A 13,979-nucleotide genomic window follows, 5' to 3' on the forward strand; every position below is an offset into this window, starting at 1 on the left:
ACATAGGATGTATTAGAGTATCCTGTGTATTTCAATTTTCGATAATCACACGTATGTATATACATATTACATACACATACACATACACATGTTCACATACAGGATGTCACAAAAAGTTTTGTTATCATGAAAAGAAAACCAAACATTTCAATAGACTAAAAATATTTTGTTTTCCATTTCAAGTGTACGAATTTTCGATTATTGTTGTTGTTAAAAATATTGACGAGGTCCGCGAATATCTGCCGAAAACAAAAGAAAAAGAAACAAAATTTGAATTTTGAATTTATCGGTCGGTAAAACGAAAACTTTTTGGGACGTCTGGTAGATTAATCTAAAACAAAAAGAACAAAGATCGGGGTCTGTAAAATAATAAGGTAAACAAATACATACATAAAATCTAGTTTATCGAACTAACGCGCACCGCTGATCTCCTCGTAGACGACGTGGCATCTCGATACTCATCGAATGAGCGATTTACCTTCTTTGCATCCTTCGACATTATCTCAAAGTCTTTCAAATTTACTATTAAACGTTAATAGCTTTTTACTAAACTATATTCCATCATCCTCCTCTTTCCCCTTTCCTTTTTTAATTGTCATCCCTTAAGTTCCCTAATCAATCCTAACCTAATCACTTTTATGGTGTCCCCGAACGCGATACATTTCGGATAATTTTCCTCCTCTCTGTGTGTATAAGATATTTCAAAACACGTAGACATAATTTCACAGAGTGGTTTCAGTACGCTAAAAATAATCGTAAAATTTATATAATCGTACGTCCAATACGACTTCGATTTCCGAATTATACCTATTTTTGTATTACACGCATTGTTGCATGATTTTCATAAATATTCTCGTTAAAGTAACTACTTTCGTCTTCGATGTAAACATCCAAATTTCCAAATTCATGATAATAGATCTTCTCGCCCGTTCAAAAAATACCAGGTGTCGTTTAAAACATTTACGTAGAAACATTTTGTTTTTATTTTAGCGTACCGAAACCATTCCTGAAGTTATACCCGCGTACATTAAAACACTCTGTACTTTAGTAATTTTAATTACATACATATTTTCTATGTATTTTGTTTAAGTCGATGAATAATTAGTCAGAATTTTTAATACTTTATATATCGAAATGAATAATACGCAATAATATATTTTAATAAAAATTCTGACACTCATCACGCTTATTGACCAATCCGCGAAATCCTTTTTATTATATATTTCTTAGATTCTTCTTTTTTTTTATATTCTATCCTCCAACCCTTCTAACCTTTGCCTCCTCTTCCTAGACCCAGCGAGAACGAATTCCTAGTTCGTTATTTGTTTAATCTTTGCGTCCTCTCTCGTCGTACCGTTTCGTACACAATCATAAACGCGCCAAAAAAAAAAAAAAGAAAAGAAAGAAAAGGAATATTGTAAAAAAATAAGAAAGAAAAGAGAAAAAATAAAAAGTATAAATTAGATTATAAAGAAAACAAGGAGAAATATATTAAAACGTATTATTATACAAAGGTAGACGAAGAAAAAAAAAAAAACAAGAAAAAGAAGAAAAAATGCGAGTAAAAGGATATTTTATCACGATCATTGTTGTCAAATAGAATTTATCTTGTAAATATGTATATACCATGTTACATGTATATATATATATAAGGAAAATATTTGTGTGTGGTTAGTATCTGATTGCGCAGCACTTGTAAAATTTCCTCTCGCTTCCTAATTTTATGATACCCTTATGATTGCCTTTCCATTTATTCCTTTCTATTCTTCCTCAAATCACTATCCCATTCACCTTCTTTTTCTTTCCTCCTTCCTACCTTCCTTCTTTCCTCGAGAAAATGATCGTCTACGTGTATACATATTATTTAGTGACGATTAATATTATGTATATGTTGCTCTATTTATTAACAAGACGTATATATAATATATATATATATATATATATGTATATTGTTAAAATTATAAAAATATGTATTTTTATTAATATTATTATTATATTATTATTATTAATATTATTATTATATAATTATATTATATTATATTATATTATATTATATTATATTATATTATATGATTATTATTATATGATTATTATTATTATTATTATTATTATTATTATTATGATAGTATAATTACAATAAATGACGGCACAATGATGATGATGGTGGTGATGATGATGATGATCATGATGATGACATTATTATTATAATTATTATTATTTTTTTTTATTATTATTATTTTTAATACAGATAAATATTTAATTATACGACGCGCAATACTTCGCCACTAAAAGAAAGAGAATGGGAATGTACAATGATCGAGTAAAAAATGAAACAATTTTGCTGTTTGCTGAGAAAAGTTTCAAGAAAATAAATACATAAAATGCCATACTTATGCGTTATTATACATAGAGCGGCCGCGTGTGCGCATGTATGCAGCTTTTAAATGAAAATCTTCAACAAATACACAAAATATGTACCATGATGTAGTACATATATACACGCGTTACTGTTCAAAGGAAGTTGCATGTGTGGACTTGTGTATTATGTGTTGGAGTGCTGAGAAAAAAAAATACTTTTTTTACATATGATATTACTCTTATTGCTAGATGAATTATATGTAATTAATATTATTATTATTATTATTATTATTATTATTATTATTGTATTATTATATTATTTTAATATTATATATTATTATTATTATTTTTATTATTATATTATTATATTATTATTATGATTATTATCATTATCATAATGTGGTGCTCTAATGTGCAATGCACGAAAACATCTCCCGACTACCTGTATTATTCGTGTTACTTCGTCGTCGTTCGTTGCTTCCCGTCGGTGCGCGGGAAGAAGAAATATAAAGAAGAGAAAAATTGTTAAACCCGCGCAAAAGCTTGAGGCGTTGTTTTATGACGATAATTAACAACAAAAATACAAAGTTAACAATGACTGGCTGTTGTTGTATATTACATTCAATTTCGTATATTCTATAAAATATCTTTAGAAACTCATCTCCGTATGGTGGGCGAAAAATAAATGAATATATCAATCGAATTTTCATTAAAACAGAATAAGTATTTATGTTAATATATTTTAGAATACTGAATATATAGAATACTATATATATATATATAAATTGTAATTTCAATGGAACGAAACACGTGTCAACAAATTTAACATTCAAATTCGAACATCTTAACACCTAATTTTACATTAAACTTGAAATATTGGAAAATGTTTCTTTCCAAAATTAATAACTTTAATTTATAATCTTCTATCCACCCACCAGAGTTATATATGTATATATATACGTACATAAATACATATACACTTACACAAATATATGTATATGTATATATATATATATATACACACATCACCGAGTTGTCTTCTATCCTACCGATGTAGAAACGTTCAAATCTCTATTCGGATGTTCGATCGTCGTTACGTTAAATAATGAATTAGTATGTTGTGCGTTTTAATCGAATTTCCTTCTTCTTCTTCTCCTTCCTCTCTTCTTCTTCTTCTTCTACTTCTACTTCTACTTTATCCTTTCGTAATTTAACTAAAAAAAAATATAATCGATCTCAACACGATCGCTGGATAAAGATTTTATTAATATCTAATAATAATAAAAATAATAATAATAATAATAATAAAGAAGTTCATGATGTGACAAATTTATTCTCCTTTGATTTTTATTAAAAAAAAAAAAAAAAAAAAAAAAGGAAAAACAGTAAACTCGAACTTACATTCTTATTAAATTCTACATGAAATTCTTTCTTTACCGAATTTTTAAATCTTTTCCATTCGAAGTTACTTTGATATCGTAAGATTAAGCGATAGATAAGACAAAAAATATTTTTACTAAATGAAAAAGAATTATTTTTTTCTTTTCTTTTCTTTCTTTTTCCTTCTTTCTCGATACATTTACGTTTCAAATCTTTTCCATTGGAAATTATGCGTTAACATTATTATCCTATAAGTATCTATATATATACTTAAGTATTTACGTATACACGCATTTTCGCGATTTTCACGCTCTCACGAGACATCGATCCAAGGCTCTTAAAACGAAGAACGGCCATTAACAATAATAACCGAGCCGTCAAGAGCCGTTCGTTCCCGTAGGCCGTATATACAGGACGTTTCGTAATATGTGAGACCCACTTCAAGAAATGGACAACGAATACAAAAACAATAAAAAAAAGTTCATACAAACGTGCGTCCTATTCGACCAAGTTTCAAAACTAAAATCACTTTTGTGTTTGAATAATTTACGATAACTAATCTTTCTAGAAACTGTTCAAAATGATCATCCTTGGTTTGGATTTCTAAACGGTACTCTCTTTGTCTTATAAGTATTTCTCGTCCTCGTGGTTGTCACACATTCTGTCAATTAAATTAAGTCATTTCGGTTAAATCGTTTCAATTTCAATGCTCAGTTCTCTTACTAGAAGTACTTCGTTATTTTCTATTTTCACTGTGCATTTAAAGTTACAAACGCATAATTAGATTTTGATGTTTGATCTCATTTGAAAACAATTAGGTATTCGATACTTATTACCAGCATCGAAGAAATTCATACATGTGTACGAGAAAGCTGCCAACGGATTCGATTTGTAATTGGAATTTTAACAAAAAACTGGGAAACTCTATGATAGAGTTCCCATGAGTGCAAGATTGGATACAAACCGGGGGTGGTCATTTCGAGTACCTTCTATGGAAATAGACTTGTTGATTTTTGAAACAAAAAAGTAGTAATGCCTTGAAACAATGTCAAATAGGATACCTTTGTTATTATTTTTGTATTCCTTGGTCACTCTTAAAGAAAGTCCCATATATTACGAAACACCCTGTATATAGTTACTTACTTACACGCGGTTCTACGCATTTTCCACGCCACCTTTCACCGTAAACATGCGCGCCATCATTGAGTTTCAAACGCGCCTGAACGATTTCTTTTTTTTATTTATTTATTTTTTTTTTTTTTATTAATTTTTTGGTCGTTTTTGCTCGCACCCATGCGTGATTACGCTTCTTTTCATTTCGCATTTCTCCTATTGCATAATTGCATTACAAATTTCAATCTAAAATAGAGAAAAATTGTTCAAATGATCGAAAACATTTTTCATACGAAAATTCATTCTTGGCGGTAATTATTGCATAATAATATTTTTATATGTCGAAAATCACAGATGGAAAGAACAGAATGGACGGAAAGAATAAATTGAAAGAAACAAAATATCTAATCAAATGAAATAAAGAGAAAAATTGTACGAATTTTTCAATAAATCGTATTTCTTGCATTAAAATCTAAATTAGACCTCGTCAACGACGTTCAACATCAAAGTTGAAGACCTCTATTCTGGAGATTTCTTATCGCGAAAGCTTAAATCTTTTATTTCCTTCGTCAATTCTTCTTTCACTTCTTCTTCCACCTACATCCCGCGAAGAGGAGAATATCTTTCTCGGAATAAAAATCGTCCAGTGAAAAAAAGAACAAAAATTAAAAGTATGTAAAATGAGACAAAGTAAAAAAAGATAAGAAAAATATTTTACACGATCAATCGACAAATTTTATTAATCATAAATTGATGCGGGAACGATATCGTATAAGAAATTTTCAATTTCTAACGAACTCGATTGTTTTAAGAAGAAATCGAACGAATATGTCAATTAATGTTTACATGTGATAATAATTTTTAAAAATTATAAAAAATATACGTTCGATGATGTTTAAGAAACTGCACGATTGTTATGTAAAACTCGAGTATAGTATTTAACAGTTAGAAATAATATGAATTTGAAGAGAAGTATTCATCGTTTATTTCTGTTAGTGGCTACATTAAACAGATTTATTTAACGTTACAACGATCGTATCCTGTTTTAACGTAGTCTACATTTATTAGATTTGAAACGAGGGATTAAAGCCAAAACTATCTCGTAAAATTAGAACCGGAGAACAACGAATTACAGTCATCGCGCGAAATCACGTGTGAATCAAATCATCGTACAATCATCATTTTTGATTATCTTCATCAAATTAAGGAGTAAAAATAATACTCGATCAGCAGTATTCGATACTTTAATCGTTAATCAAACACAGAAAACCAAATGAAAAAAAATTGGTAAATAAGAGGGGCGGTTCGTATCGAATACGCAATCCTGATTATTAAATTAAATAACATTATTTATTAAGAAACACGATATACAATCAAATTCCAATTAGCAACTAATTGACCAACTTTTAACGATTACAATAATAATTAATAAAATATAAAAAAAGAAAGAAAAAAAATCAGTAAATAAAAATGCGCAGATGGTACGGAACAAGCAATCCTACATTGTTCATTAAAATACTAAATAAAAAAGAAAAAAAGAAGTATAACTTCAAAAATTCCAATTAGCAAGTAATTAATTAACATTCAACGATTGCGCTAATTACAAATAAAATATCAAAAATTGAAAGCAAAATCGATAAGACACGAAAAAAAAAAAAGAAAAAAGGTTTCAACTGATATCGAAAACACAATCCAATATTATTTATTAAAAAAAAACAAAATACAATAACAACATTCCAATGAGGTATTTAAACCGATTTTCAACGATTACAACGACGATTAATAAGATATAAGAAGAAAAAATGAATTGGACAAAAATGTGAGGAAAAAAATTGTATAAGTAAAAGGTGTGGTTGGTATCGAACGTCGATCGATTTTTCGTTGGACGAGTTTGTCTGGTGCGGCAAGCAAGAGCAAGCAAGCAAGCGAGCACCACAGTCCTCGTCACAGCAACGGATATCGTGCAATGGTCCAGCGTGCGCGGCGCACATATGCGCTTATATATATGGAAGAGAGACAGAAGAGAGCGCCAAGAAGCGAGCAGAAGCGAGCAGGCTGTGAGAGCACGTCTATAAATAGGAACGCCGAGAGACCGAGATCCGAGGAGCCCTCCCCTCACCTCTCGCCACCTTCCTGATATCTTTCTCTCTCCGTCTCTCTCTTTGCTCTGCGCGACCACCTCTCTTACCTCCTCCCACCTCCTCCCACCTCCACCCTCCCTATCTTCCATCCCACCCGCGACACGTACTCTCTCCTTGAGAGTCCACCTTCGTGTCTTGGACATCCCTTTAGACACCGCAACGACGACGTTTCTTTCTCTCTCTCTCTCTTTCTTCTACGATATAAAATAGAATTTGAAATAATTTTGCAATAAATATTTATATTAGAATTCATTTTGCACCCAATCGATATCGTTAATTACAATTTGGATGAGCTTTTAATTTGGCTTTGTTTTTTTTTTTTTTTGAGTAGAACATTTTATTTCTCGTCTGAATTTCTATTTCTCTCCCATCATGTTGGAATTTTTAAACAATTCAAGATATTTATTTCAATAAATTTGTTCACGTGCTATTGAATATTACAAATCGTAAACTCGATTACGTTTAAATCAATTCTTTTCTAGTGAGAAAATTCAATTATCGCGTACGAATGTTATAACTTATAATTTTATATATTAATTTAATTCGCGTAGTAATGTACCACTTGATCGTGAAAAAATATAAATCGCGGTAAGGGTTGAACATAAAAAAAAAGAAGATAAAAAAGAAAGACACAAAAGAAACGAATGGAAAAAATTTGACGCGTAAGATTATCGTTCTAAAGGAGAGTATTTTTGAACGGATAGATGAGAAAAGACGTAAGATTAAATGAGAGTGTCTATTACGTTTCCCTAGACGATTGATTCCTTTGACTTCAACTTCTTCCTTCTTTTCCTTCCATCCAACCCCTCTTTGTCTTTACACTCTCGTCCAGCCTTCAACCCCTCTTCATTAAACAATCATGAGAGAAGTAGATGAAGAGGAGTATGAAGAGGAGGAAAGGTACGATTTCCCAGCTTCATTCACACCGCAGGACGGTACTCGAACTGTCGCATCGATCTCTCGAAGCGGCATCAAAGGACAGGAACGAATGAAGCAGCCGGTAAAGGCAGCCTGCCTGCCTGCCGGCCGGCCGGCCGACGACCATCCGACCAACCAACCAACCAACCAACCAACCAACCAAGCAGCCACACCCCGACACGATTTTAAACCTGTTGCTGCTACGTCGATCGTGGGCCAACTTTGTGCACGAGCGTGCACACCTCGCGTGCTGTCGTGTACGCGTGTATACACACAAGTACAAACTACGTGTTGATAAAACATTGAGAAAGGAGAGACAAATAGATGAAAATACAAGGAAAATTTGATAAAATCATAGATAAAATATACAAAGGTAAAAAGAAAGAGACAGGCAAATAGATGAAAATTCAAAGAAAAATAAATGGATTACATATGTATAATTAAACATATACTATAATATACTGTAATATAATATAGTATTATACTAAACTATTTCTTACTATACTATACTATATAGTATTATATATATATATGTTAATATATATTTGGTCATTAAGTATGAAATGTCTGATTTTAAACTGAAAGTAATTGGAGTAATTAGACATTTCATACTTAACGATCTAATAATGTATTATAAATAAACATATATCGTATTAAAAACCCACCTGTTTTTCATACTATCCTTTTCTTTCTCTCTTTCTCTTGTTAGTAGTTGGCTCGGTTCAGTAACTGAGCGCCACACCCCCCACCCTATCCCAACATCACCCCTTTTGGGAGGCACCTTTTGCTCTTACCTTTGACATACCCTTACCATTTCAACCTTATCTGTCGCGATCGATACGCCAGCAGCAGACGCGAAATATAACCGTACGACGTATGCAGTGTGACGTACGTACAACCGCTTCTCCCGCCTGATGTTCTTCCGATTCTACATCGACCAGAAGTATGTTATAGGTATCCTATATTCTATCTAAATATATACTCATATAACTATATAGTGAAATAATAGAGATAGAAAGAAAGAAACCTCTGTTTTTAGTACTATTATTATTTATTTCTTTTTTTTCTATTGAAATTTACATTACTCCAACGCATATGTTGTGATAGGATTTTTCATTACAGAAATTTATGATTAAATTATTAATTGAATTGTGTTGAATGAAATTAAATTAAGTTTAGAGAGAAATAAATTTTATATATCAATTGTATAGTTTTGTATTAATTTTTTGATATGAAATGTATAATTTGGAATTAAAAAAATGAACAATGATTGGATTAGTAATCGCATAATCATTTGAAGTGGTTAACAACTTAATGGCTTCTTCTATTAATGTCAATCATTTTTATTATTAATATATCTTCGCGATTTTTGTATATACCAAAATTAATTTCTCGTAGACTAGAATCGTTAAAAAATAATATTTATGATTAAGAATCGTAATTATTTCTAAGGGTTACTTTTATATATTATAGATATAAATTAATTATTTTCGCAATGATAATATTTATACATGATTTTGCTGAATTAAATTCGTTTTATTTAAAGTTAACGTTACATAAGTTAATAAAATAAACTTCTATACACTGATATTAAATTCGTGTATAAATATTAACAGAAATTCATATTTAATCTTTCTCATTGATTGCTAAAACGAATGAATGATTTCCAGGTAATTTAATTCATAAAAAGAAGAAGAAAAAAATTATATATATAGTTTTTTTTGTAATTAAATATAAGAGCATTACTGTCCAAGATTAATACATTTTTCTCATAATTCGCTTACATCCACTATCATATCTGATATTTAATGATTTTCATTTTTCTCATTAAAAATTATTAGAACATATTTCAAATAAAAGGAAGAAAGGAAAGAAACCGGATATTTAATTTACATGGTGGGTGAGTTATATGAAATATAATATTTTATGTAAATAATTGTAGATGCATTCTATAAACACGTACATTTATGCGCATACGCGTAACGTCATTATGAATACAATTTTCTATATTATCAAGGAGATATACAAAGCCCACACATTTCATTTATTCCACATGTTATAAATAAATTAAATATAATTAATAAAAAAAATTAATACGTCGAATATAATAATATATTCAAAAGTCAGCTATATTTCATTAAAAATAGCAACAATCGATATATAAAATTGTGCCGGTAATTATGACAATAGATTAACGATAAATCAAAAAATTAAAAAAATGAATATTATGATTTATTTTATATTATCAAATAAATCATTAAATACAAATTTGTAATAATATAAAATAGATAATAGAAAAATATATAATATAATAATACAATAATAGAAAATATAATAATAGAAAGAAATATTAGATAGACAGAGGGGGAGAAAAAAAGAGAGAGAGAGAGAGAGAGATAGAAAAGTAGATAGAAAAATAAATAAAAAGAGAAAAAGTAATATATATCAATAGAGGGATTATAGTTTCGATTTATAAAAAAGAAAAAAGGTAAAAGAAATAATAAAAAAGGACGACGATCGGAACGATAACGTCGGCTAAGTCGTAACTCAACGTCAGGGAGTGAGCGAGACAGCATACCGAGAGTGAAATATTCATTCTCTCGACTGGTCCCTTGTATATACCTACATATAAATATATACATATGCACGCATACACTTATTCTCTGGACCTTTATCAATAATAGCCCGTATATTCTGACATACCGTCGTGAATACCGTTTCGCAAGGTCGCACTATCGACAAACGTCATTCACCGGTGATACGTTTATCGCAGTACGTTCGGATTACGAGCTTCTCGTTGGTAATTTCTATATATGTCTATCTATATATATATATATATATATCTATGTAGTATATAGGATATATGTGTATGTATATGTTAAGAAGTTAAGTCGTCGTCTACGAAGAAGTACGAAGGGCTGACGTTATCCTGTACACGGTTAAAGTACCTACATTTACATTCATCGTTATCGATCTTTCTACAAACTAAAAGATCAAGCCATACAAAACATCATATTTCTATTGTATAATACTTTATATATACTCCATTTGTGTTTATTTCATTCAATATTAATAAAAACTAATGATTGTTGTAAATGTAAAAGAGAGAGAGAGAGAGAGAACAACATTTTTAAAAAGATTATCTAGTAATTGTATTAAAAAAACAAGACTTCGATATAAATAATCTCTAGAAATGATTCTAGCTAGTTTTGTTGATCTGGATAAAAATGGAGGATCGATAAATACGTTAAAGGTATATAATACCTCTCGGTCGTACGTATTCCTTTATTTCTGAAATACAAGTAGAAGCTAATTCGATATAATCACAAAAGAGAGAAGGAAACGCGCGAATTAACAGAATAATTTTATTAAAAAAAGTAAAAGGAACGAAAGAGGAAAGACTCCAGGGTAAATAATCTCACGGAATATTCCAGCTCGTTCTCTCGATCAACAAGATTCGCTGTTACCCTCCTCCCTACTCCTTTATTCCACTCTCGTAAAAGAGTACGTCAATGAGAAAAAAGAAAGAGAGAGAGAGGGAGAGAGAAAAAAAGAGAAGGAAAAAACAGATGGGGTGTGGAACAGAGTTGAAGTATTGGTAGTGGTGGTGGTGAGGTAAAAGTCACACAGAAGCGATAGTAAAGTTGCGCTAGAGTGGGCATTCGGTACGGGGTGAGCGAGAGATCGTCGAGCCAGGCAACAGCAGCATCCTCCAAAGTCCCCGCAGGGGTTAGGGTTAGGGTCACGTCACCGACGCCAAGGCGCCGCGTTACCACTACCACTATACCACCGAGAGTATCATTTCTAGAATCACGAGCCCCACAACAGCACCACCACCACCACCACCACCACCGGTACACCATCACCAACATCAGGCCAGCTACGAGCATCGACGTCGAGAAAACGAGAAGGTGGATAAAAGGGGAAAGGGAGGAAGAACCGAGAGGGATTCATTGAGGAACGGCACGTGTACGTTCGCGGTCGAAGTGGGAGTCACGGTCGGTCAGGGGTAGGGACGTAGAAAAAGACGGAGAGAGAAAGAGAGAGAGACGCACACAACAAGGGTTGCCAGGCAGCACGCTCGAACGGGTTGCCCCTGACGACTAGTTGCGTCACTGCGGCGCTGCGTGACGTCACACGACGCCACTGCCCTTGACCGGCCGGATGACACTTACACATATACTCTTTCAAACGTACACATGCGCACACCTACGTAAACATAGTAGTGGAAGAGAAAAACCGGGGAGAGCGTCCTCTCGACCCCTACAGAATCCCACGCCACCCCGCCTCACCGCAAACGACGCGTTCACCTGTGACTTTAAATCGACTTAACTGACCCTCCCCTCTCTACAATCGTACCCCCTTAACTCTTATTAGTCCATCTCGGTCCAACTCGATCAGTCTCTGAGTGACGATGATGCGTCGATTACTCTCGAAAGGGAAAAAGACGGAGATAGGAATAGAGAATGTTAAAACGGGAAGCGTACGTTGGTGTTACTATTTCGAGAACTCGAGAGCCATTTACTGCTTGATATAACATTCCGCTCATTGTCTTCGTTCCGTATCGATTGTTGCGCTCTACCCTTCTCTCTCTCTCTCTTTCCTTTCTCCTCTCTTTCTCTCTCGTATCACTGGCACACCCCACCAATGGGAATCCATTCTTGATATATATATATACGCACACATACATACATATCATATAACATTCAAACTTTCCAGTTAAAAAGAGATTCGTTTATATTAGAAACATATTTGAACGATCAACTATTTTCCTTTTTCGATATTCTGTTAATGTCTTTGATCTATCAAAATATATTCTTTTTGATTAGTCATTTTATTCATAGCACATTTACGTAACCATTGAGAATCGACCGATCGATGTCAAGCTAAACTTAGTGTTACATATATGTGTATATACATGCACGTAAGTATTACATATACATGCATACGTCATTTCTGACTTGTCGACGGGTGAATTTTTTATACAAGAGATTTATTATTAGAGGTTTTTGTTTACTTTAATTAATGCTTGATTTTTATGAAGCAGAATTTTTGCAAAGCGGAGTATTTGTGATTGCGGAAATTTTATAGCGTGAACTTTTTTACTGATATAAAATTATTTTTAATAATAATTAATAATATATTTTTGTGGTGTGTTTACTTTAAGTGATATAATACTTCTATGATGTGAACTTGGTCATTGATTACTTTTATTAATAATTGTGCTGCATACTTTTTGTGATGTATAATATTTGTGGTTTAGAATTTCCGTAATGCGAATTTTATCACTGACATGAGATCACTTTAAATAATTAATAAAAGTGTATTACTATATTTTTGTTCATTGAAATAACTTGACATTATCTAGCACTCTTTCAACGTCATTCATTCTTTCTATCTCATGGTTTATCCTCGAGTCACGTCGTCTAAGCCAAAGGGATTCCCTTGCGTGCTTTATGTACGTACTCGCTTTTAATGCGTCAAATGTTCTCATATCTTCTACCCTGTATTTATCACACATACACACATGTGTGTTTTTGTGTTCGTGTATACTAGTATATGTATATATATATATATGTATACACACAAAGCACGTGCTACGTATATGTACATATAAATACATCTAACTTACCAGCTGACATTCGTTCGTTCATTCACTTCGTTCATCCATTCATAAAAGCTACGTAACGTAACGCGCATGCGCCTGCCTATTCGTTATCAGAATTCAATGATACGTTTGTCGATAATTTCGCGGAAATAATCAGGGGGTGTTACTCATTGAATTTTACGATCATTAGCAGGAAGAATTAAAATATTCATAAAATTGTATGATATCGAAATATTACACATTAATAATAATATAAAAAAATAATATATTATATTTAATGATTTTATTTATTTTAATAATCTTATATTTAATTAATCAGAAATTAATAAATAGAGAGAAATATTATATGGACCGTTTATTATGAAAATGATGAAAATTCTAGTATTTAAAGAATAATTGAAAATACACATATTTAATTTTAATGCTTTATTTAAAATTAATGAAAATTATGATTTTTTCAA

Source organism: Polistes fuscatus, unplaced genomic scaffold (genome assembly GCF_010416935.1).
Source record: "Polistes fuscatus isolate 324 unplaced genomic scaffold, CU_Pfus_HIC Scaffold2, whole genome shotgun sequence".
NCBI classification, from domain to species: Eukaryota; Metazoa; Arthropoda; class Insecta; order Hymenoptera; family Vespidae; genus Polistes; species Polistes fuscatus.